We start from the raw sequence: 27,489 nt of genomic DNA on the forward strand, positions 1-27,489 counted from the left end.
AAGGACACATTTAATGTGATATCAGCGATATCTTTCAAACCCCTATCTAAGCAACAATTTAAAAGAAATAGTTACTTCTTTTCCATGCTTAACACATAATGACTTATGACTTTATAAAACCAAAGAAGATGTAATTTTGCTCTGCGTAATACTAACTGCTTTCTCCCATAGAAAATAAAAGATGCTACTGAAGAAGCTTTTGGAAATTCATTATGGGACATAAAAAGCTCAATGATAATGTAGTTTGCAGAAAGAGACAGTAGCAATTGTCCCAGAGCTGAAGAGACACATGAAGCATAAATGATGGAAGTCCTATTACTAAGGAATTAGCAGATGTATCTAATGATGAGGACTGGAAACGTGAGGAAAATGTTAGAGAATCATCCAGTTTTTCTGGCTGTATGAAGGTGAGTGATGAACAAAAAGAATGTGTGTCACATAAAAAGGAGGATAATGAAAAAGAAACATCTGGTTTACATGAAAAGGAGAGAAAGTATAAAGAAAAATCAGTGTTGCATGATGACAGAAATAGCAGTGAGAAAAATTGCACATCACAAATCGAAATATCAAATCCTGCTTTATGGCCAGTGATCCTAAACTCTGCTGTTATTGATTGTATAATTTTGAATGGGCTGGGCAAAACTGAGGATATGATGTTTCCAATAAATGATGTTTCCAGTGAGCAGAAGCAACTCTTCTCAAAGTAATACTATGAAAGTGATGAGAAACTGGCTAGTTTATGCAAAATCAACTGACAAAATGGTCTGTTACGGTTTCAAAATATTTGAATGCCAAGTTGTTACTTGCACTTTCTGGGCACAATTACTGACATAACTTAGCTGATTTTCTGAAGCAACATACAAAGTCACCTAGTCATTTTACAGTCTGTCTCCAATGGATGGATATTGAGATCAAGCTTAAGCTTAATGAATGAATAAATGCAGAATGATTAACTTAGAAACCCAGAACTGGAAAATGTGCTCAAGTGTCTGATCTCAATTACCCTCTTCCTTACAAGGAATAAGTTGGCTTTCCAGGACTAGTCAGATATGTTTTTCATGGAATAACAGATAAATTGTTCACTGAATAGTTATTTCCTCAGTTTGGTGGAACACCTGGGGAAATACAACAAGGTCATGTGTGAGCACCTATGCAGAGTAGTTCATAAAGAAGCTATGGACCGTTACTGCAGCAAAACAATTCAAAATGAATTGACTGACTTTATGGCAAGAGGGATGTTTGGTAACACATTGATGAAGTACTTTGCTGAAATAATGGACTTCACTTCAACATTAGTTGCAGTGAAAAGATGTCATTTACAGTAAAATTTGTTGTTGATGAACATGGCTGTATCCAAGGAGAGAAACACTTTTCCAGTTTCTGGTCTGTGTACTACTATACTGGAAAAAGCCAAACAGACCAGTTTATGAACATTTTGAATTGGAATAAAATAAAATGTCAGGGCAGCAGTAGCCAAGGCTATAGCAAAGGCACAAACACAAAGGGAAGAAACAGTGGTATCCAAGCAAGGATACTTGCACTGAATCCAGGAAATAACTCCATGTCCTGTGGCTGCCATTTCCTCAACCTGGTTGTGTCGGGTACAGTGTTATCTCTAAATTCAGTATCTCTCTTCAGAGTACTGGAAAGGATATATGTCCTATTTTCAGGTGGAAGAGCCTCACAGACAACGTTGTAGATCTGACATTGAAGCTGCTAAGTGATATTCATTGGAGGAGTCGCATAATGCCAGTGAGCTATCAAGTGACTGAGGTGGCCTTGATAGAACTATTGCAGTCAAGTAAAGACAAGGCCAGAGTCTGACACAAGGCACAAAGCCTGGCAAACCAGATCAATGACCACATTTTTTATCTCACTTGTTGTTTGACATGATATCCTGTTCCAAGTAAACACTGTATGCAAAGCATTGCAGACTCTGTCAATGGACATTGCAAACCTCTACTTTGATGAGAAGCTGCCTTGATTTCATTATGACCTGTGGAGACAACCAATTTGAAGATGCCATTGCTGCTGTCTGAGAAATGGCATAAAAAGTAGGAGTTGAGCCTGTCTCCAGGGAAATTCCTATTTATTAGAAGAAAAGACTATTTGGGGAGGAGAGTAGAGATGAAATAATGGGAAGCCAAGAAGAAAAAATCAAGAGGGAAGGGGTTGTTTTGCTCAGTCATTGACGCTGCTTAAGTATCCATTGAAGAAATGTTCAGACATGTGAAATACCATGAACAGATTTATGTTTGCAGGGAGACAGGAGAAGATGTTCTATGACTTTAGGACATTGACAGTGGACAGGAAAACACTTTTCAACAATTGTAAAGATCTTCACCGGAAATTGATACCTGGGGAGTGTTTGGATGTCAATGATAAAGACCTCTGTGTTGAATTCAACAACATCCATCACATTTTGCACATGGGAAGGACTGTCTACTCCAAGTTTTTCAATTTATTCATGATGAAGAGCTGAAGACACTTTTCTTAATGTGTGCATAACTTTGAGTATTATGCTTGTGCTACAGGTCACAGTCATGAGTGTGAATGCACTCTAAGATGAGGATCTTTAAAACATATCCTTGATAGATGATAGCCAATGAGAGACTGACATCGCTTGCTACTTTACCACTTGAAACTGCTATTGACCAGTCTTTGGATCTCTCTGATGCCGTGCTTCACTTCACAAGGGAAAATATGAGAAAGGCAACTTTTTGAATGATCAATACCAGGGTTAACATTGTAAAGCTAACACTGCTTAATAACCCAATGTTGCTGCATAGTTAGCACATTACAATTATTCTTAAAATTAAAATGTGTCTGTAAGCATAGAAGAAATATTTTTAAAGGTTGAAACTCTCTAAACCAGGACTCTCTAGTCTGGCAACATCTGTGATCCAAAAGGATGACAAATGTTCCCTGACCAGGGAGTCCTGGTGGATAGTTAGCACCTAGGAGTCCTACAGGTTGGCAGGGCAGTGGAAGCCCAATGCATGGCAGTGGGAGCCCCACCTGTGGTAATGGGCCTGCCTAGTAGGGCAGAGGGATCCTGGCATGCAGAGGAAGTGGAGCTGCCCAGCACGACAGCAGGGTTGACAGGGCAGCAGGGATCTACAAGAGGGGAGAGCCAGCTGGAAGGCAAGTGGTAGATTCAGGGCTGGAGGGGGCTGGTGGCAGGGATGCCAGTAATGACCTCCTTTGGTCAGCAAACTCCCTATCTGGGACTGGTCAGGTCCTGAGGATGCCAGACCAAAGTCCAACCTGTATTTGCTTATATAATGATTGAATAACTGCAGATTTACAAATATTAGCATGGAAATTTGTCATCTTATATGATAGGGATAAATCATGCATGCAAATGATTCATCAAAATCATGAAATGGGCTGTAAATACAATAACAATAAGGTATTCAAAAGTTTAACCAAAGGAGATGAGTGGCACCAAAGACATTCTTGTCTGGGGTGCCATTTGGTGTTTCTTGTCTGAAGTTTTCAGTAAAATTGTTTCACTTTTTTGATCCAGTTCATTTCTGACTCTTTAATCTTAAATAGCAAAGAAAATTTCTCAACTGCAAAGGAAATCACCTTATTGTGAGGCAGACTCTGGGTCACACGGAGGCATTTATAAAGCATTTATAAAGCCTCCAGTCCCATTCCTGTATGTTGCCCTAAGCAGTTGACTTTTTAGTTTCAAGTTTGACATTAGCCTCTAGACCATAAAAGCAACGAGGATATTTTTCTTTGAGTCCCGTTCTAGGTAATTTGAAATGAATTGATATTACTCATTAAGATATCAGTGATTACCCATAAATTTCATTTGTGATGTTTCGGTGCTTACCACTATTGCTAAGTATCGTTTATCATGCTTTGGTGTGTTACACATCTGGGAAGAACACATGTTTACCATTCATGGCTTTTCTTAACAGAGACATCAGATTAGCTAGGCAAACACATAAAAAGTATCTCTTTCAATAAGCATAAAATATACTCATGTTCCATTAAAATTCAGAGATGTATAGCTTCCTACAAGAACATTAAATGTCCTTGAACCTTTATATGTAGAGTATAAAAAAGGGAAAGGAAAATATTTATGAGTAATTCTCCTTGAAATAATGTTATCGCTACAGAGTAAGTAGACAGTGTTTCAGTTGATTGTTATGATCTGCAAAATGCCCAATTTACATTCATACTTCTTATATAAAAACTGTTACCTGTCCAAAGTTTTCAGTAAAATTGTTTTACTTCTTTGATCCAGTTCATCTCTGACTCTTTAATCTTAATTGGCTCTTTACTCAGCTGCAAAGAAAATCACCTTATTGTGAGGCAGACTCTGGGTCACACAGAGGCATTTATAAAGCACCACAGATGGCTTCTTGTGATTTATGATAGACATAGCTTCCCAGACTCCTGTTTAAATACTGAATTAAATACATCTGTGAGACATATCAGTGCTCTCTTTCCTTTCCACCATCTTCTCTTCTTTATGAGCCTCCTCTTCTGTACCTTCTGTGAACTCTGGTTCTCCCTCCTTCTTAATTCTAGCTATTTGTACAGAGCTGGAGCTGTACATATTGTAAGAGCACCACCTGAGAATTCCTACCATAAGAAACACATGAAAGCTTTGAACCAATTGAGAGCTCCGGGGTGCTAACTTGAGCCCTTCAAGGAATCTGAATTTCTCCCCATCTTTTGCAAACTTGTCTGGAACAGTTTTCCCCTTCCATCCACTATTTTTAGAAAATAATAGTTATGCACTTTTTCTCTTAACTCTGATATACACACACGCACAGGGTGCATCTAGAATACATTCCTCTTTTGAAAGAGGAATGCAAATGAAGGCACTTGAAAATGCAAATGAAGCATAGATTTACAAATCTCATGTTTCATTTGCATAATCACTTCGGATCACTTTTTCGAAAAAGGATTTTTTTTTTTAAAACAAAGCAGTCTAGATGCAGTTCTTTAAAAAAAAATCCAACCATTTTTCGAAAGAACACTGTAAACCTCCTTTTTTCAGGAATAAAGGTGCTTTCGGAGAAGGATTTTTTTCAAAAGAACTGTGTCTAGACTGATTTTTTTTCGAAAAAACAATCGGACGCGATTATGCAACCAAAGCTTGAGATTTGTAAATCTGCATTTCATTTGCATTTTCAATCGCCTTCATTTACATTCCTCTTTTGAAAGAGGAATGTAGTCTAAATGCAGCCATAGAGGTCTAATCATAGTCCCAAAGAGCCTCTGCTCTCCTTTGGGACTAATTCCCTCTGCTCCCTAGGGCTATGTCTACAGAGCAGCATTATTTTGGAATAACTAACATTATTACATAGTCCGCATCTACACAGTAAGCAGTTATTTTGACATAATGTTGAAATAATGTCGAGCTGGAGGACTTCTTACTCCGACTCTTGTAACCATCATTTTATGAGGAATAAGGGAAGTCAGAGAAAGAGTGCTCTTTCTCGGACTTCTTGCTGTGTAGACAGCATGAAAAGCCAAAATAAGTTATTTCAACTTAAGTTACACAATTGATGTAGCTAAAGTTGCATAGCTTATTTCAGCTTTAGCCCTGCCATGTAGATGTGCCACAGCTGACATGGTAAAGCACCTTACAGGAAGATATAATGGGATGAGAGATATGAGCACAATGGACTACTCTGGGTAAAATGGGCATCAGTGTACATTCCAGACCGTGTAATGGAGACATGCTAGCTCATGATTTTGATCTGAGGAAGTGGGTCTGGCCCACGAAAGCTCATCATCTAATAAACCATCTTGTTAGTCTTTAAAGTGCTACATTGTCCTGCATTATGCTAGCTCAGTGTTCCTAGAACATTTCAGTGTGCAAGAGATACTATGGTCCTTGCTACCCCTCCCCACCCCATCCGACTGCTCTACTTCCCTGCCATTTTATGCTACTATGCACCCCAGAGGAGCACAGAAGAAGCAGTAGAGTTCTGCAATTTTTCTAGGCCCATATATTGGCCATATAAATGGTGCAGGAGGCTACTTATTCTTTCCCTACCCACTGTGCATAAGAACTGGGTAGATTCTAGTCTGTAATTAGAGACAGTTGTCAAGTTGTATTGCTTTATTGTTATTCGTATCTGAAAAGAAATTAACAGCTGTACTATAATATCTTCATATTCTTCATGTCTTCATCTAATAGATAGATTCACGGAGGTTGGATCTATCAATGGCTATTAGCCAAGATGGATAGGAATGGTGTCCCTAGCCTTGGTTTGTCTGGAAATGGATGACAGGAGAGGAATCACGTGAGGATTACCTATTGTGTTCTCTTCCTCTGGGGCATCTGATATTGGCCACTGTTGGCAGACAGGATACTGGGCTAGATGGTCCTTTGGTCTGACCCAATATTTCCCTTCTTATGTTCTTATGTTCTTCATTGTGTACATAAAGGCTGAAATCCTGATTCTATTAAAATTAATGACACTGTTCCCATTGGCTTCATCTGAACCAGGATTTCAGCCCAAATGAGTATCTCTAATCCAGCATTCATATACTGAAAATGTATAATATGTTCAGCCCTAAGGAGACACTTAGAAAAAATTGTTGGTATTTCCATACAAAACTCCAGGACTGATGGAACAATTTTTATAGTGGGGGTGCTGAGAGCTATTGACTGAAGCTATAAACCCTGTATATAATGGAAACCATTTTAAGAATGGGGAGCTGCTGCTCTGCCAGCACCTCTGGTTCCAACTCTTATGCAACATTCACTTTTCAAATTTTCCAATTTTTTTCGTTAATTTTTTAACACAAACCTTTTTCATCTATTTCTCTATATAGTTGTGGAACAAACGGACTGCAGTTATCTAAGGGATAAAAATGATTTCCAATAAGTGTTGAACAGTTGGATAACTCTGCTAAAAACAAACTCAGTCTAAATCTATCCCAGATGTATTCAGTCTGACACCAAATGTACAGATACTTAGAAAACACTTCTTGCAAAGGTCTGCAGGGTTCAACACGGTTACCTCTTGGGAGTTCACTGTGTTACTGTAACTTTGTTTGACATAGTCTCTGCAGTGAAGTCATTAATCAATGCAAAAGGGGCATGGTGAAAGGAGACTTGGAACAGCTCAGTGGGCAAAGGTAACTCTAAAGAGTACCCATCATTTTGCTGCAGAAACCTGTCTTTTATTTTTAGGAACAAATATAAGACATTGGCATCTTTGTTAATGATCACAGTAATGAATTCTGATGGAGAAGCTAATTGTCATCTCATAAGTGTTTTTATACAGGATGGCTCACCTACAATAAATGGCTGGAAAGATGATGGATGAAAAGATTCAGGAAAACAAGCAATATCACTTTGGTATGTGAACCCTGAACTCCATTGGTTTAATTTGGTTTGTTTTTATAGAAAATAATGAATATCTTTTAATATGATTTTAAAAATGTATAGTTACAAGAAATGGCAATCTAGAGTAATACAGACTCATCCCTCCACCACTATGGAAATTCAAATACAGGTTGAACTGGGACTCTCTGGTCCAACAACATCCCTGATTTGCCAGGACCACAGATGTCCCAGGAGTCCTGGTGGAGGGTTGGTGACTAGGAGCCCTTTAATGGGGCTAGAGCCCTGTAGTGGGACTGCCCCATGGCAGCAAAATGGGAGCTCAGCAGTAGAGCTGCTGCCCAGTGGTGATACTGCGGAGGGTAGGGAGTGGGAGGCAACAGGACTGGAGCCCAGCAGCAAAACTGCCCAGTGAGACTGGGAGGCAGCCAGGCCACCTGGCAGCACAACCAGAAGCCCAGTATCCCTGCTACTGCCATGCAGTGCAGCTGCCAGAGGGACTAGAAAGCAGTGCAGTTGTCCCATGGAGATAGGAGCCTGACTACGGGACTGCCTGGTGGTGGGGCCAAGAACCCAGGAGTGGGACTGATGCCCGGTAGTACAGCAAAGAGCCTGGCAGCCCTTCTGCTGCTTGTGGCACTGTCCCATGAGGCTGGGAGGCAGCAGGGCTGCAGACCGAGGCTGAAGCCCAAGCTGAGCTGTCACCCGATGGTGCAGCTGGACCACCAGGGGAGCCACCCTGTGAGGCTGGGAGCCCAGCAGTGGGGCTGTGTGTACCAGTGGCAAGACTGCCACAAAGGGGCCAGAAGCCCTGCGTGTGCAGGCTCTGGTGGCAGGGAGAAGCCAGATGGGAGGCTGGCAGCGAGGCCATGGCTGGGGGGTGGGGAGAGGGATGGTGACAGAGGGAGCACAGATCTGACCTTCCCAGGTCTGGCAAAATCCATCATCCAGGATCAGTCAGGTCCCAAGGGTGCTGGACCAAGGATGTCCAACCTGTATTGCCAAACATGAGCTCCCATCAACTTCTGTTCCTTGTATGCATTATGATGGTCATACATTTACACAATGTACCTCAGAAAAGGAAGCCTGCTCTGTCATGTCACACTATCTTAGGGTATGTCTACACTACCACCCTAGTTCGAACTAGGGTGGTTAATGTAGTCATACGAACTTGCAAATGAAGCCCGGGTGCCGCCATTTTTAAATGTCCACTAGTGGGGACTCAGTGCCCGCGGCTACACGCGGCATGAGCTAGATAGTTTGGACTAGGCTTCTTATTCTGAACTATCTGTACGCCTCGTGGAACATAGGCATACAGATAGTTCGGAATAGGAAGCCTAGTCTGAACTATGTAGCTCGTGCCGCGTGTAGCCGCGGGCACGGAGTCCACACTAGCGGACATTTAAAAATGGCGGCGCCCAGCAACATGCAAATGAAGCCCGGGAAATTCAAATCCAAGGCTTCATTTGCAAGTTCGTATGACTACATTAATCACCCTAGTTCGAACTAGGGTGGTAGTGTAGACATACCCTTATGGCTAATAAGGTTACCACCTCTCATTATATGAGCATGAACGAACCTCAGAATTTTGCAAGTTACCAACATCTTGCTGGATGATGTTATAGGATAATTATTAGGCCAGTTTTCTCCTCTGTGGTACTCAAACAGAAAGTCCAATGGTGTTGTTCTGGCCTTGAATGTTGAGTGAGCTTCACATCATGTTTGATTAATATCACTGTGTCCATCTTATACCAGAATGCAAGGATGTGGTGAAAGTGGCATTGATGTTGCTTTTGTCAGGTCCCCTGGCTGAGAAGCCAGCATTGGTCTTATTTGGTGTTAGAGTCACTGAGGATAATTATCTGCAGGGAGTTCAGAGTTTACATGGGCAATGACTCTTCCAGAAACTAGCTCTTATGACACTCTTGGAACTGTTTAAAGTATTTTCTGGCTAAGTCAGTACACAAAACTCACTACAGTCTGGAGCTTGTCTGAGTTTGGAGATCAGAGGGAGAAGAAGCATTAAAGTTTGACAATCAGTGGTTTGAGGTCAGATTTCACATTTGCTCTTTTTAAGGGAGAGTAACTATTTACAAGGATGCCTATGAAGTATGAAGATTGCTGGATTAAAATAGCACTGAGGAAGAGCAATGTGCCTATGATGGATGGTTAATTCAGTAGCCTGATGGACATAATATTTTGTTTCCATGACTCTGGGGAAACCATCATCCTCTTCCCCGTGCATCACCATGCTAGAGAGGTGATCTGTGAGAGGTAACACTAATATCACGGCAAGCATGCCAGCAGCAGATTTTGCATTCAAATCTGGAACTAACTGTGACCCAAAGAAATTCAAAAATCTTAAATTTGTCCCATATCCTCACAGGTATGTAAGTATCTCATTCCCACAGATTTCAGTGAGAGTTAGGTGTCTAAAAAACTCACAGGATCTGGGCCCTAAACCCTTTGGTCTGACTAAGTTCCATTGGGCACTACTAGGAGCAAAGGTATTTGTAGGTTTGCATCATGACTGTAAGACCCAAAGAGGCAAGATTTTTTTTCCAATTTGAGTCTTATGTTGTTTTCTGTCCATATTTCTCAACTTTTTGTGTCTGTTTGTATTAGCCGCAGCAGCCTTCTGGGCAAGGATATAGCACCCTCTTCACACGCTGATCCCGCCCTAAGTTCTGCCCCAACCTAATGCAGGGCTCTGAGGCCTGGAGCATAATGCATCCTTAGGGCTTAACTCCTTTATGTTGGCACTATAGTTAGAGGACAGGAGGCAGTTGTGTTACATCGCTTCTCGGCCTTTTGGCTAAGATCATGTCTATGGCCGGCAGCAGCTTAGAGATATTAGCTGCCTTTCAACACTGTGCAGGCAGTAAGAGACAAGCTGCTTCCAGCCATAAGGGAGTGGGGGGAGAGAAGAGATGATCCCTGCCTATCCCCATCCCCACCCCTCTGTGTCTGGAAGCATTTCCCATCCCTTCACTCCCACACAGTGCTGAAAGGCTGTTGCTAGCTGCACTCTGGTGTGAACCCTGACAGAAATCTGGGGAGGAGGGGACTGTGACCCTTCATGCCCCCACTCCACATGCTGCTTTGAGAAGATGTGACAGCAGGTACCAGGAGAGACAAGTCTATCCCAGAAGCCTAGCCAGGCATTTAGAGTGGAGAGCACTGGGCAGGGAGGATTGGGTCATGTCAGTCAACTACCCCATCTCTGTGTGAGAAAGATGTGTGGGAATGCATTTGTGTCACTTCTCCCCTTGGAAACCTTAAAGATAAGAAGGTAAATAAAAAGACTTGAGCTCGGCAGTATTTCTTTTTAGCAGGGGATCAGTCAACTTGACATTCATTTGAACATTTTTACTGCATAATTCTGATTGATTGCCATTGAGATTGTCTGAATAGAAGTAATTTTATCAGGTGTTCTCTATTCAGTATATAGAAATATGGTCACTAATTTTAATATTTTATTAACAAGTTATTAGTCCATGTTCTGATCATGAAACTAGTTTTAAAAAGATAGGATAAGCCACTACACACCTCTCCTCCACTCACCAAGCAGGTATATTATTCTTTAATATTTGCTTTTGGTCCTTCAGAAGGTTTTCAGTCCCTTTGATGGTGTTCATAACCAGAGCATTTTGAATTAATTTTTAGAGTAAGATTTCATAGCACATTGTATCAAAAGTTCTAAATCCCATGTAAGTTCTTCTAGAGATCAAATGAAGTATGTCAAGTGCACATATTTGAAAAATGTGTTTTGAGTGTTTTTGTGGATTTAACAGGGTGCCTATCTGTATAATCTTGCTAGGAGAACAAGCTCTTCTAAATCATCCCTCTTGCTTCTGTTTCCAGCTCTACATTATTTCCCTGCATTTCATTGGGTATAGGATATCCCAAAACAAGCCATTCAAAATAATGCAATAATTGCTGATCTATATGTGTATTCCCTCTATCAGCAAGGAGGATTACGTTGTTTTTGTTTGTTTACTTTTATTTTATGAATGAATCCCTGAGAGTGAGGGTCTGTAGCATAGTCTGAGCAGAGAAGTATTTGTTTTTAATTTCTCTCTGAATGAAGTGAAGTAAGGAGGCACTTCTTCTGGAAAATTTCTAAAGATTCTTTGTATTGTATATGAAACACCACTCTGAGTCCTGGAAGCTGTTATGAATTAATTGTACTGGCAGAACCATATTATTAAAAACTTTCACTCAGTTCTTACACTGGTTTGCTGATCAAAGGGGACTTATCTGCATTTTTTAAGGATCTGATGTCTGCCAGCATAACCATTAGTTTTTTTTCTTGGCATTACCAACTCTCCCTGCTTGTCCTCACAAAATGAGCGTCATTTTCATTCTTCAGCTAATGCACATTACTTTTTGTCTTTATTATTTTACAATTTAAGAGTGTATTATTTTTACTTTAGCATATTTTAATATGTCTAACTCCATCTTCTAGTGGGAAATCTGGTGTCATGATCATGTGGCTCAAACCCCGGTCTGCAGGAGCAGTCATGCTCTAACCCTCCACTTGGCAGACTGCTAACAACTTTTTTTCCAGGACCCATGAAGGCCAGCCCTAATCTGAGGCACAATCTCAAGGTTTTATTAGTAGAGTCCAAGAGCAGCTGATTGGCCTGCTGACCTTACTTGAACCAGCAGAAGAAACCGGATGTTGCCCAAACTATTGGGATCCACTTTGCTCTGGAGAATCATCCCTTACCTCAAACCATTATGGCTGCTATGGACAATGCTGAGTAATAGTCAACTACATATCCATCTGGGCTATAAAGTTGCTTTGCCTCATTTCCTCAACAACGAGCTGAAAAAAGGCTCAGTGTTCACACTGATTCTCTTCAATGTCTACACAAGCAACATGCTGCCAACAGAGTCACACAAATGTGCATATGTGGGTGACCTGGCAACACAAGCAGCCATCCTCAGTGACACACAAGCTACCTTGAACACAGACCTAAACGCTATGAAGTAATATTTCTAGAAATGTAGGCTTAAGCCAACCCTCCATTAAACAACAATCACTACAATCCCTCTTGTTAAAAGAAATGATAAGTGTGCCCTGAAAGTGACCTTCCATGGCAATACTGTGTGACATAATCCTGTTCTAACCTACCTCAGCGTGAAGCTGGATCACACAGAAATATTCCACAACCACTCAAAATGACACAGAAAAGAATAACCTGGACCAGACACTGGCAAGCACAAGCTGGTGAGCATCAGCATCAGGGTCATGGACATCAGCATTGGCCCCTGTGTGCTTCTTAGCTGAGTACTGTGCACTGGTATGGACCAGAAGTAGCCACACTTTACTTATTGAAGTCCAGCTGAACCCAGCAATGTGGTGCATCACTGGAACCCTCAAGTTGATCCACAAACCTTGGCTGCCGGTGCTGTCAAATGTTGCTCCCTCGTACATTCTCCAACATTTCACAACACTTTGGGAATTCCATTGGATCATGAAAATATGAACATCCCCTCCACCCCATTCCCCAGGATCTTAATGTCACTCACCAGAGTTTGGAGTCATGTAAGTCTTTTTGGAACCATATGTTTAAGCTTCACCAATTCAACTTCAACTCTGATCTAGCTTTGGCAAGCTGAATGGAGCTCACAAGAAATCACAAACATCTTGTGATAGATTTGATGCAGATCATCCCTCATTTTGATCCCCCAGAAAGCTCATGGGTAACCCTAAACTGCATCTGTTGAGCCCTAAAAGTTTGTGACTTTCTGCTTTATATCCCCAGATATCTGCATCCCTGGATCCGGATATGCATAGACAATTTGTTCAAAGTCACAGATCAGATGTGGATATAAATTTGTATCCATGCAGGACTCTAGACACAAAAGCATGGTACATGTCACTACTTGCTGCACAAGTGGGAAATAAAAGACTCTCCAGTGTGCAACTGTCGTTATCCATAACAGACCATGTAACAGCTCAATGCACCGTTCACAAATATGAAGGAGGCTTCACAGCAGTACACTTCCACTATTCCTGGTGCAATTATCTGACTTATCAATCTGAATGTAAATTTATAGTGGTTACTCTATATTTACATTGGCCATCCAAAGAAGAAGAATCTACGGTATGTCCACACATTAGATATCGTGTGCAGTTCTGGTTGTTCTATCTAAAAAAAAAAAGACATATGAAGGTCCAGGAGTCAATGGGGATCAAAGACAAGGTTTTTTGGGTTTTGTAGATCTTTGTACCTCCCCTCCTCCCCCCACCCCTTCCCTGCACCGAACAGTGTTATAGATTGGAGAAAGAATGCAGTCCATTCACCGAGTTTCAAGTCATGTGAGTTTTTTTCTCTTTTTTTCTTTTCTGAATATTTTGATGCGAAAGGGAAACATATGGCACTCAGTCCTTAAGAGGATGTTTTGCTGTACTGTGTATAATGGACTAAATACACAACACTTTATTATTTCTATAACTTGCATGACTAATCCATCAAACAGGCACCAGTGGAAATTTAGCTTCAGTCTCTTTAATGGCTTCAAGATACCTAAAGAGCTTTTCATTTCATGAAAGTAAAAGGTCTGCTAATGAGCAGAAATAAAACATTAAGTTCTGATTATTAGAATAAATGATTCCCAGCATACAGAGTAGTCATGCTATGTTCATCTACTGCTGCCTATTTCTTGGTATTGCTCTTTTCACACTTCTTTTATGCCAAGAATGAAAAAAAGTATTCTTCACAGCTATTGCTGGAATTCTTCAGTATGATTTCATTAAATCTGGGGAAAAAAATTAAAATGAGCAACATAAAATCTGCAAAGCTTTCAGCAGAACTGTTATGTCTCTTAGCTTGAGTTGAGCAGATAGATAATGTAAGATATGAGGGAAGTCCCCCTTATCTTTTCATCAAAATGTACTGAAAATATTCCAGATATTAGGCAGACACAGGTGCTGAAGTCTCTACCTACTTTAGGGGTAATAATTAACATTTATCTTGGAAAGAACTCTATATCCTTCAGAAATTAATCCATTAAAACTAAGAACATGAACTTTGGGAGGTGAAAGTAAGTGCATAGTAGAAATGCCTAGATCAGAGTCTAACAAGGAAGATAGTGTCTTGCATTAATATTGGACATGATTCCTTATTAACACTGACATAAGAGCCTGACCCAAAGCCAACTAAAGTCAGTGGAAAGCTTTCCATTGACTTCAATGAGATTTGGATCAGGTATTATATAAGGAGTGGTTGTGATGAAGTCAATGCAGTGGGCTAGTTTTTAAAACTAATGTCTGTGAGAGGGGAATGCAGCCCAACAATTCTTAGCATTTCCCTTCCTGGGACCAATGCACAACTGGAGCTAATTCCCACAGTCTATTGGACTAGCAAATTCTCTGCATTTTTTTTGTTAATGGTAATTGCCTTTTTCTTTTTTTTTTTCCTCTTGGCAAAGTGATAATATTATTAAACTTCTATTAAAAGAATATGTTGTTTTTCACAGTAGGAACTGGATGTGTATTTTTATAATTGGAAATCATATAGGCTTAAGGAAAGAGTTCTGGGGCTTAAAATTAATTACAGATTTCTTAATGTATAATGGGAAAGCATATACTTCGAAGGGGTAAGATATTGACACATGTTTAGAAGTAAAGGTTAAGAGTTAAAAGAAAGCAAATTTTAAAAGTTTAATAAAAAGAGAAAGAATATTTATGGGGTTTATAATTACACTTTTAAAGCAGACAAGGGCTCCATTCCAAAATTAATTGACAAAGAGAAAAGAAAGATCCAGATCCCAAATTTCCCCTCCTTCCCAGAATATTTATGGCCCCATTGTTCCCTATAATGGATTAGAATTAAAGATGCAAAGTCTGGATCCAGTTCTGAATTTCCTGAAGTTTGGGGTTAGGGGATGATGTATAGATCCTGTCTGAGACTTTAACCAATTAAATTGTTACCAAAATATGTCCCCAATGTAACAATCGACTTTAAAATAGTCATCTAAGATTCAACTGAATTTAAGAAGCCTGTTCTTGGAATTCTTATGTTAGTTGTTTTGTTCAGTTTTTAAAGCTAGTTTTTAAAAAATGGCTTAAAGGGAAAATCTAGAGATGATGCAACATTGAAATGTCATTGCACAGGATCTTGCTGATACCACGTGTGGAAAAAGTTCTGCATAGTAATCTCCAAACCTCCTTTTCTTTCAAATGCCTCTCAAACTGGCATTATTGACTGAAAGAGAGACCTGAAAAAACAGTCAGTAAATCAAGTGCCTCACTGGAGATAGGGGCCAGGATCTAGATCTTGCTGTGAAAAATAATTTTTCAGGGCCAGTGGACCTGCTGTTCACACGTGTGTTTAACCATGAAAATGTTATTATTACTATTGGCTGTTGTAGATAACGCAATGTTCTCAGTGTGCTATGGTATTACACACCAATCTCCTACTACTTAGATTATAGATATCCTAAGAAAAAAACACAGAGATGACAAGAAGTATGACTTCTTGCTGTGTGTGAGGGGAAAATGAGTGGGGAGAAAACATTCTCATCTTTCAAGCCCTTGTATTAATAGCTGTGATAATTTGTTCAGGATTTTATATACACAAGTTTTATAGGTTTATACCCAATATAGCTAAATAGTCCAAAATACACTTATGCTTCCTTAGTAAAGTTCACCCTTTCGCTATTCCTAGAATACTTTGGTGTCTTCTTCAATCAAGCCACCAAGAAGAGAAAGTCACAAAAGAAGATAAAGCTTTTAGAAAAAGCAAACATGTCTGTGTACAAGTGCTTATGATGTGTTCAACTTTATGCCTGTGAGTAGTACTACTGAGTTCAATGATCATATAAACTAATTAATCAGAAAGTAACTTTGGGATTAAAACAACACAAGACCATCAAAATGAGCAACATTTGAAAGATCTGTTCATCATTTTCAATGTGTCCCAAACAGAAAATAAACTTTTCTTTCTAGAACTTCAGCAGTTTAACCAACCATAATGCCTTCTCAAATATCTACTGGCCAAACACTATATACAGGAAATCTAAACCTACCTTAGATTCCCGTTTTAAAAAAGGAGAGCACTCATAGTGTAGAGTTCCATCAAAAGAGACTTTGTATCCTAAGTTTATTTGCCATAGAACCAATTCAGAGGCTGCAGCTATATATATCCAGCTCCTGTCACCTGTCACCTGGTTTCTTTGCTTGATCAGTCCTTATGTTAGCTATATCCATTCCACCTCCCCCCTCTCTCCAAACACACATTGCTAAAGAATGAGTTGTGGGAAAACTGAATTCTTTCCTATTCGTTTCCCAATGTGCTAGATACTATGGCCTCTACTCAGGGGGACAAGCCCACGTGCAGGAATTATAAGCAGCTCCACAGCATGAGTATGTACGTGACCTGTAACAACACACAGGTCATCAGACATATGCTTGCCAAATACCCTAACCATCTGTCTCAATGCATACATTATGCATAGGAGACAGCTGGCCAGGCTTCTGAGAAGGAAGCCGAAGCACATAACTGGCAGCTTCTGACCCTTTCTATACATTGAACTACTTTGAAAAACACACCTTGACACTCAGCTTGTCATTGAAGTGGGTACTTAGGGTATGTCTACACTACAAAATTAATTCGAACTAACGGACGTTAGTTCGAATTAACTTTGATAGGCGCTACACTAGCGCTCCGCTAGTTCGAACTTAATTCGAACTAGCGGAGCGTTTAGTTCAAACTAGGTAAACCTCATTGTACGAGGACTAAGCCTAGTTCGAACTTACTAGTTCGAATTAAGGGGTGTGTAGCCCCTTAATTCAAACCAGTGGGAGGCTAGCCCTCCGCAGCTTTCCCTGGTGGCCACTCTGGCCAACACCAGGGAAACTCTATTGCCCCCCTCCCGGACCCGGACCCCTTAATGGGGCACGGGCTGGCTACGGTGCCCGTGCCAGGTGCAAGCCTGCCAGCACCCAGTCAGCAGACCTTGCACCTGGCACGGCTCGAGCCAGCCACCCAATGCCCCCCAGCTCTCCTCCTCTTCCCAGGACCAGGCTGGCGGCTCCCGGGAGCTTGCCCAGGACCGCAAGAGGCGGGCACCCGCCTGGTCCAGTGCAGACATCGTGGACCTTGTCCACGACCTCCGCACTAGGCACAGGAAAGCAGCTGTCTAGGGCAAGATAGCTGCCAGCCTGGCCACCCAGGAGCAGGTTTGCATGAAAATCAAGGTGGTCCACTGAGACCCCCAACCCTGAGCCCTGAGCTTACAATGGCCGTACTGGGTCAGACCAAAGGTCCATCTAGCTCAGTAGCCTGTCTGCCGACAGCGGCCAACCCCAGGGACCCTGGAGGGGATGGACCAAAGACAGTGACCAAGCCATTTGTCTCATGCCATCCCTCTCCAGCCTTCCACAAACTTCGGGCAGGGACACCACTCCTACCCCCTGGCTAATACCACTCCAAGGACCCAACCTCCATGAATTGATCTCACTTCTCTTTAAACTCTTTTCTAGTTCTAGCCTTCACAGCCTCCTGCAGCAAGGAGTTCCACAGGTTGACTATTTGCTTTGTGAAGAAGAACTTTCTGTTATTAGTTTGAAGCCTGCTACCCATTGCTTTCCTTTGGTGTCCTCTAATCCTTCTATTATGGGAACTAATGAAGAACTTTTCTGTATGCACCCTCTCCACCCCACTCATGCTTTTAGAGACCTCTATCATATCCCCCCTCCATCTCCTCTTTTCTAAGCTGAAAAGTCCCAGTCTCTTTAGCCTCTCTTCATATGGGTCCTGTTCCAAACCCCTCGTCATTTTAGTTGCCCTCCCCTCTCCCACCCTCTCTCTTCCCCTCTCCAACCTCCTTTTCCCAGTCTCCCCCAGTTTTGTTCAATAAAGAGAGATTCTATTTTTGAACACAATTGTCCTTTATTTTGTACATCAGGAAGGGGGGTTAGGGAGGGGTAAGTGGAAAGAGGTGAGGGAGGAATGGGGTACGAGCCCCCGATGGGGAGGACTGGGCTGGCTTTGCAGGCTTCTGGGGGTGGAAGCTCTCCTGCAGCCCCCCAGTTGCCCCCTCTCCCCAGATGGCAGCCTGCGGCAAGTGCAGCCGGTCTGATGGCCGAGTGCTGTGATGTGCCCAGTGTGGGTACTCCGGACAATCCAAGCCAGGACTGCTTTGCAAGCGAGGCACCCCTGAGAACTGTCTGTCCCTTTAAGCACAGACCTCGGCTTGCCTGAGACAGCAGCTCCACCCTCTAATTCCTACTCTGATGCCCTGCCGGCACTGCTTCCGGCCATCCTTAACCTCTGTTCAGGGTCCACTCAATGTGGACATGCTAGTTCAAATTAGCAAAACGCTAATTCAAACTAGTTTTTAGGTCTAGCTGCACTAATTCGAATTAGCTTAGTTCAAATTAGCGCTGTAGTGTAGACATACCCTTAGATAGATGGGATTGTGCTTCCATGCCTACGCAGAAAGTGGAGTGACTGCTCATCTCCTAAATAAGGAAGCTTCTAACTGGGTGCTGCAAGCTTCAAAACATAGAAAAGAAAACTACCTGTGCAGGAAAACATGTCTGATGAGTACCTCTTCTACAATGTGAGAGGTAGCAAAAGCCCCAGATACCATGACTCAGAATGGCAGCAATATTTAGTGGACTCATGGAAAGGCTAAACATCATAATTTCCTGAATTCTGATCTCAATTCTGATAGTGACTCACTGAATTAAGTGGTTAACAATTATTATTGTAGAAAATTAGTTATTCTAACAAGTATAATGTGTGCCAGATATGGAGAATGAGACTTTATTTGCTCCCATTTCATTGCAGAGATAATAGAGGCTTTAATGAATTTATGGAGAGTTTTGTAAACCAGTAAGACAATTTGGAATTTTGTATTCACACAGGGATGTTTCTAAGATCTCATTAGGAAGCGGTAATCATCTCAGCATATTTAAATAGTCTTCCACAGGCATATTTATTGTCTTTTTTATACTCTTAGGGTGTGTCTAGACTATAGGGGTTTTTTTAAAAAAAAATTCCTCTGCATCTATATTGCTGCTGCGTTTTTTCAAAAGTAAATCGAAAGAACGCGGCAGTTTTTTCGACCATGGAAAACCTCATTTTACGAGGAAGGCACTATGTAATGCAAACTGTACTTTTTCGAAAGAGAGTATCCAGACTGCCTGGGTGCTCTCTTTCGAAAAAAGTCTCGCTTTTTCTAAAATACTGGTTGTAGTCTTGAAGTTCTTTTTCGAAATAGGCTTTTTCTAAAGTAGGCTTGCAATCTAGACATAGCCCAATTGTCCTGATTTCCTTTACCCATCTCCTTTAATACTAGCCAGAGACTTAAACATTTCAATATACCTGGCTATCCTTTTCTTTCTGTGTATGGTATTTTTGCTGTGTTTATCTTTTGCAAATGGAAAAGTGTTAGAATATAAAAAAAGAAAATAGATTACCCAGCCAAAAAATGAAGAAAAAAGGAGAGGAAAATCAATAAGGTGAGATTCTTAAAGTTTTGGCTGATGATGCAACACTTGACAGGATCTCAACTTTTCTAAACATTCTTTAATATGCAATCACATACTGTAATTTAAAGTGTATTATTAACTTATAGCCCTTCCATTGCAATACTCACATGCATCATGAAAAGATTCACATCTGCATATACCATTTAAAGGCTGATCCAGGGCCTTCTTTGGCTGGATTCATTTTCAATATGTACTTAACAAATGTAAAAAAAAAAAAATCAAATCAACCTCTTCTTGGATACAAAGGGCCATAATTACATTTTAGTGGATGGAAATAGCCTACTGTATATTTCCCAAAGGAAGCGAAGTGCATTATCCTCCAATAGGCTGCAGGTGTTGCCCATTCTGAATTACACTGATAAAATCTCTGCTAGTTCCATAATACCAAAATCCAGATGCATATAACATTCTAAAAGAGAGTTTAACAGCCTTCTTTCTTCCTTTGAAGGCTTTTTCCCCGTCTATCACTTGTAAGATTATATTTCCTAATTTGGTTAACAGTTCGTGAAAGCTGTTTCCTAACAATGACCACAGAAATAAGAAAGGACAGCAGCACTAATGTAATAAACACATGTCCCTCCAAAATATGTAAACATTAAAATGTACAGTATAGTGTCATACTTTTTAATTTCATTATTCTGTTATCATCAATGTCTTACAATGACTGCAGAAACCCATGTTGGAGCCCTGACATACATTTGGGAGTGTTTACTCATGACACTGGTTTCAGTGGAGCTTCTGGTGTGATCTGATTCTCATCGCTGTAAATAAGGATTCCATAATCTGGCACCAAATACATTACATTATCAGTGTTGTTTTACTAACAAAAGGTATCCCGGAAAAGCAATGCCGCATTGAAGGAATGACTCCACTTTTTCAGAATTTTTTTTTTAAAAAGCACACGCTCTCTTTCACCATCCTTGTGAACTTCATTTTATGAGGAAGAAGGGATGTGTTGAAAGAGAACTTTTTTCGGAAATTTGGTGCCGTATAGACCCATCAAATTTGAGAAAAGCCGCTTTCGACAGTAAAGTGGAAAAAGATACACAATTTGAGTATTGCAAATTGCATTTCTTTTTTTGACGTATCTTTGCAGTGTAGACCAATCCCCAGTGTAGCTTAGAAAAAAAGGTTGGAAAAATATAGTGGGCCTGCTTTTGTTTTAATATGTTGCTCCTCTACTTCTTATTCTTCAAAAAAATCAATCAATATGATAATTCACGATTCTATGGTAACTTTCACTCTAAAGAATAACAGAGTTCTGCAGACTAGACCAAATCCTTCCATCCTCAAAATGCATTTCTGTGAGTAAAAAATGCAACATCTGAGGCCTATACTTCTTCAGTTAGCCAGTACAGGAATGGAATAATCTTGGAAGTTTAAAGCATTATTTCATAAGGGACCATCAAACCTGTGCATGCATTAGTGGATCCAAAGTGCTGAATCCAGCTGTGCGGATAATAATGAAGCAGTGAAGACAACACAGCCTGGGTTTACCAAGTCTGAAGCCTACACTATGCTGTCATCGCTGCTATTACTATCTATGCTAGCTGGATGCAAGCTAGCTCAAGAAGGCCGCCCGTGAACTGCTTTGGTTGTGCAGACATACCCTACAAGCATATAGGAACATTGCAGAAGAGTTAGGCACAAGAAGTGCAGGGAAATACTGTGTCTAGCTGAAACAACAGGGGAATTTTAGAAAAGCAGAACGTCATCACTGGAACCAGAAAAGAGGGAGCAAAATGTTCAAAAATGACTATTTGCAATGACAGTGAGATGTAAGAACAATCAGACCTTTTATGTTTGTCTCTGTATAATCTGGGCACTAAAATAGCATTGGAATTACTAGACTAGATTAGATCCCAAATTCATCTAGTCCCATATCCTGATACCGAGGGTAGCGAGTACTTGATGTTATAGAACAGTGGTTTTCAACCAGGAGTCTGGGGTCTTTGAGGGGCTGTGAGCATATTTCAGGGGGTCCTCCATGTAGGACCAGTGTTATATTCACAGGGGCCTAAGGCAGAACACCTAAGCCCTGCCATGTCCGGCTGAAGCCCAGAGCCCTGAGTCCTGCCACCAGGTGCTGAAGCGTAAGTCTGAGTATCTTAGCTTCGCGGGGAATACTGCGGCATGGGGCCATGGGCAATTGCTCTGCTTGCTACCCCTTAACTCCAGCGCTGCCTTTTATAGGCAGGAAACTGGTTCTTGGGGCATATGTGGGCCATGGAGTTTTTCACTTTTTGGGTCTCAGAAAGGAAAAGTTTAAAAACCCCTGCTATGGAGAAGATTTAAGAACCCTACAGGAAGTAGATGTGAGGTAATATGTCCCTCAAACTAGGTTTTATCCCTATCTCTAATAGAAATTGATTTGGGCAGTGAACTGCGAGATTCAATATTCCTTCTAAAATTTGTTATAATTAACTAAAAGAGCTCTAGATATTCTTGATATTCATATAAATATTGAATTCCTTTTTAAATCTTATTATGTTCTTGGCCTCAGTGAGTTCCACAATTTAATTACATACGATGTGATTTACAGTGTAATTACACATTTACAAGTTTTGACTTACCAGTTTTTAATTTAATTGAATGCTCTTTTGTTCTTGTGTTATGAGACAAGGAAAACAGATCTTTCCAATGTATCTTTTCTATAATCTGTTCACTTTAGACTGAAATACATTATGACATTCTCACATGAGTACATTTTACATGATGTAGATTATCACACTGAGGGTATGTCTACACTACCCTCCTAGTTCGAACTAGGAGGGTAATGTAGGCATACCGCACTTGCAAATGAAGCCCGGGATTTGAATTTCCCGGGCTTCATTTGCATAAGCGGGGAGCCGCCATTTTTAAATCCCCGCTGGTTCGAACCCCGTGCAGCGCGGCTACACGGGGCTCGAACTAGGTAGTTCGGACTAGGGTGCCTATTCCGAACTACTGGTAAACCTCGTTTCGGAATAGGCACCCTAGTCCGAACTACCTAGTTCGAGCCCCGTGTAGCTGCGCTGCACGGGGTTCGAACCAGCGGGGATTTAAAAATGGCGGCTCCCCGCTTATGCAAATGAAGCCCGGGAAATTCAAATTCCGGGCTTCATTTGCAAGTGCGGTATGCCTACATTACCCCACTAGTTCGAACTAGTGGGGTAGTGTAGACATACCCTGAGGAATTCCAAATAATTGATTTTATATCATGACTTCTAAGCTTAATAATGCATGAGCTTTGTTATCACCTGCATTGCTATCTTGCAAAATCTTTGATAGTATGTCAGGTCAATACTTGAATGAAAGATTTCCAAATGAAAACCCAGAGTGCTGCAGGAAGTGGTGCTATCATGCATTCTCCTATGTTAATCATTATTAATCCAGTGCTCCAAAATTTGGCCCTCAAGAGACAAGGCATGTCTGTGATATTCATCCAGCAGAAGGCAGGAGTACAGGGCAGTGGTATTTCATCTCTTCCAGTAAAACAGATATATCTTAAAAGGGAAATCTTTTTTGATAGTCTTGTCTTACTGAAAAAAAATGCTTGTTTTGTGAACAGTTTCCCATTAAACAGGCCTGTGAAATAAGCAGCTCTGAAAAGCTAAAAGATACTGGAAGTGTTCCGGAAATAATTTTGGTTAAATCCCTCAAGAGAAAGTTATACAAGAGATGAAGCATTTAGTAAATTATGAATGGCTACATTTCTTAGTAGTAAAATGTGTCTCATTTAGTTCTAGGAGTTACGTTCACTGACTTAATTTAGTTTTGTTAGAAAGATATGAGCATTATAATTTACAATCTCTTTAGAAACTGCAGGTGTGGAAATCCAACACTAGGGTGGCTTAAACCACAGAAACATAAAGACACACATACACAAAATAAGGACTGATTGAATTGTCCAGTCAGGGCTCTCCTTACTAAGAGGAAAAGTGTGCAGCTGTGTAGTGCACTGCAAAATTTGGGAAGCTGTGTGCTGCATATGGGGCAGCACTAGCTCTGGCAGCCAGCCCCATGCCCTTGCCATCACCGCCTTGCAGGCTGTCATAATCAGAGCCATCCTTGGGTGGGGATGATGGACCAGGGATGCCCCCCTGCTCTCTCCCTACCTTACCCCCATTTTACCCCTTCCCCTGAGTTATGTGGCCTGGGGGACTAGCAGGGGGAGCGCTAGCACTGGCAGCAAGGGTCAAGTGGTCCCTTCCCCTTCCTCAAGGCCCCTCTCCAGAGCAGTGTGCCTGGGAGCCAAGGGAATGGAGCAGGCTAGGGCTGGTTTGCTCTACTTTTGCATTGCCACTTCCAGTGAGTGATGAGGCAGGCCTGACCCCTGCTGCTTCTCTGCCTGCTCCTGCTCCCCATTCATAATTTACTAAATGATCACTGCTGCTCATACTGTCCTTAAGGCTATTGATAAGTTTCACTACTTTGGAAGCATACGATCCTCCAGCATAAATGTTGATGACAATATATCTGCTCAACTAGACAAAACCATCACTGCCTTGGGATGATTAGCCAAATGCTTATGGAATGACCATGGTGTTAAACTTCATGTGAATATAACAGTTTGTCAGGCAGTTGTCCTGAATGTCCTGCTGTATCGCTTGGAGTCATGGACCATGTATGATTGCCATGTTTTCAAACTCGATCGGTTCCATTTACACTGCCTCAGGAAGATTGCCCATGTGAATTGGTGCGATAAAATTCCTAACATGGAGGTCCTTAAGCTGTGTGCTGTCATGGGCATGTAAGCAATGCTTATGAACAAATAGTTTTGCTGCAATGGTCATGTTATGAGGATGGATGATAGATGGATAATACATTCAGATGTTATAAGAAAAGCATAGGATCCAAAAAGAATGCACAACATCTGCAGATGGTGGATTTTCATGTGACAACAGTAGTTGGAATTGTTGATTGAGGATTGGTTTAGTCCCTCATCAACTGCATCATAGAAGATAAGATCTGTCAATCAACAGGTCAGCCCATACATACATTCTTTGTAATCACACAGCACCTTGTTATGCCCTTGATATAAAGTTGCTGAGTACCCTCAATTTGCTTTGAATTCAGTGTCAGCACCTTTCAGGATTAAGTCAATGAGCTTTATAGATGTAAGAATTATTATTCATCTTTAAAAAAACTAAACATTTACAAAGCTGGAGTAAATGAGACACAGGGAAATTAGAGTCAGTGTTCAGAAGTCCAACACTACTCATCATATCAGGTAAGGGGTGCCAATGTAGACACAGCCATAGAGTTTAAGCCGAGAAAGGATCACCAGATCATGTAGTCTGATTTCCATTATACAACAGGTCCACCAGTACCTCCTTAAACCCACTCACTAAACCCAACATTGAAATTAGACCAGAGAATAGCAACCCTCAGGAAACCAAACCAGTATATGTCACACAGGCTGAGAATAGAAGATTAAATGTGATATACCCAGGTGAAAATGGCAAGCAACTTGTGCCCTGCACAGCAGGAGAAAGTGAAAAAGAATCCAAACTAAAATCCAAAGTCACTGCCAGTATGACTTGGGAAAATTTTCCTCCCAAGTCCCAATCCCTGTGGTGATCAGTTAGATCCTGATCATCTGAGCAAGAGCCAGGCAGCCAAGTACCTGAGAAAATGAATTCTCTGTACCATCTCAGATCCCTGGTCTGGCTAATCCAGCACCCCATTTCTAGGAATGACCATCCTTGATACTTCAGGGGAAGAAAACAATTAAAACCTGTGACACATTATGTAGGACTGTGTGGTAGGGGGAATCATTTGGTTTCCATTTGTTCTTGTGCCAAAACTGCACTTTTACTAAAAAAAGTTTTTTACCCTACCAGGTGCTTACCTCCTGATGCATTTGTAGAAAGCAACTATATTCCCTCTAAACCTTCATTTTGCTAAGATAAACAAGTCAAGATTTATTAGTGTCCTCTCATAAGATTGATCCTCCATTCTGGAACATTCTAGTTGCTCTTCTCACTACTAAGCTTCTACTTAAGCACATGCATAAATACTCTGCTGGACTGGAGCCAATGTAGCTTGCTCAAAGTTTTTGTTTTTGTTTTTAATATATGTGCATGCAACAGGTCATCGGACTGATGCATGTTGCCAGTTAGCTAATATCTTGATATTTACTTCACCCATTCATTAAAAATAGTGCATAGAAAAATAGTTCCAGATTTGAAACATTACTTTTTCCACTCAAGGTCATCAAAAGGTCACCAATCATTGGTATCTCAGTTTCAATTGTCCCCATAATTATGCTAGTCAAGAATCTCATTTTGTTTAAGGGCTCCTATTCTATAAATATGGGGGCAGGGTTTGTAGATGATTACAAAAAAATCATTACTTTCAAAAATATATGCTTCAAGCTTAGGTGGATATACATTGGTCTAGAGAAATAAATTTTGATCTTCCATATCCTGCCAATATAAGGGTGTGTCTATACTACAGGGTTTTGTCGACAAAAGTGGACTTTTGTCGACAAAACTATACCAGCGTCTACACTACCACTGAGTTCTGTCGACATAATGTCGACAGAACTCAGCAGTTTTGTCAACGCTGGTAAACCTCATTTTACGAGGCATAACGTCTTTGTCAACAGAGTTCTGTCAACAAAAAGGGCAGTCTGGACACGGGGGTTTCTTTTGTCGACAGAAAAAGACCTCCAAGCAAGCCCACTGTTGGACAGTCCTTCTTTAGGAAACACCTCTTCTTGGTCCTGTCTGTAGCCATGTTTTAAAGGCACAGACATCCCTGGCAGGCATTGTGACAGGAAGCTGGCCACTGTGAGAGCCTGTCAGCCCAGAGCTCTCCCAGCGTCACCTGCACGTGGCCATGTGTGCAGCTCCAGCGCCATGAGGCCCCCAAGAACCTTTGAGGGAGCCAGCCCTGGTGCCCACAGGCGACAAAAAGAGAGCCCCAGCCTGGTCAGGGACAGAGGTCCTGACACTGCTTGAACTGTGGGGGGAGGAGGAAGCAGTCCAGGCCCTGCACACCCGGCGCAGGAACACCAGCATCTATGGCCGCATGGCTCAGGGGCTGGCCAATAAAGGGCACCACCCAAGGACACTCCAACAGGTCTGGGCCAAAGTGAAGGAACTTCTCCAGGGATACATGAAGGCCCGAGAGCAGAGCTCGGCTTCAGGTGCAGCCCCAGTGCACTGCACCTACTATCAAGAACTGGACCGCATCCTGGGAGGCCAGGAACCTATGTCTACACCAGTGCTCATGCAGACAGGGTTGCACACACCAGTGCAGCAGAGCCAGCAGGAGGTCCCCAGGGAAGATGTGGAGGAGGAGGAGAAGGAGGAGGAGGAGGAGGAGGAGCAGACGGAGGACACCCTGACCCTGACCCTGACTCTGCAGCCTGTCCCAGAGACACAGGAAGCCTCGCAGGCACCCTCCGACGCTGGAGAAGGAACATCAGGTGAGTGCAGGCAGGGTCACAGACACAGCACAGGGGAGGTGGGAGCAGAGAGGATGCAGAGCAGTGTTCACATCTTGGTCTTCCCTCCTGGACAGCTTGCATCTCTCTGTGCATGTACAAGCAGGCGGGCAGGGGGTGGGTATGTGGGTGGGGGGCATGGGAGACCCAAGGTGCAGCAGGACCCTGTCCTACTGTGGCTGCACACTGATTTGGCCTGGACGGCCACAGTGG

The sequence above is a fragment of the Pelodiscus sinensis genome, chromosome 1 (genome assembly GCF_052426305.1).
Source record: "Pelodiscus sinensis isolate ZL-2025 chromosome 1, ASM5242630v1, whole genome shotgun sequence".
NCBI lineage: Eukaryota > Metazoa > Chordata > Testudines > Trionychidae > Pelodiscus > Pelodiscus sinensis.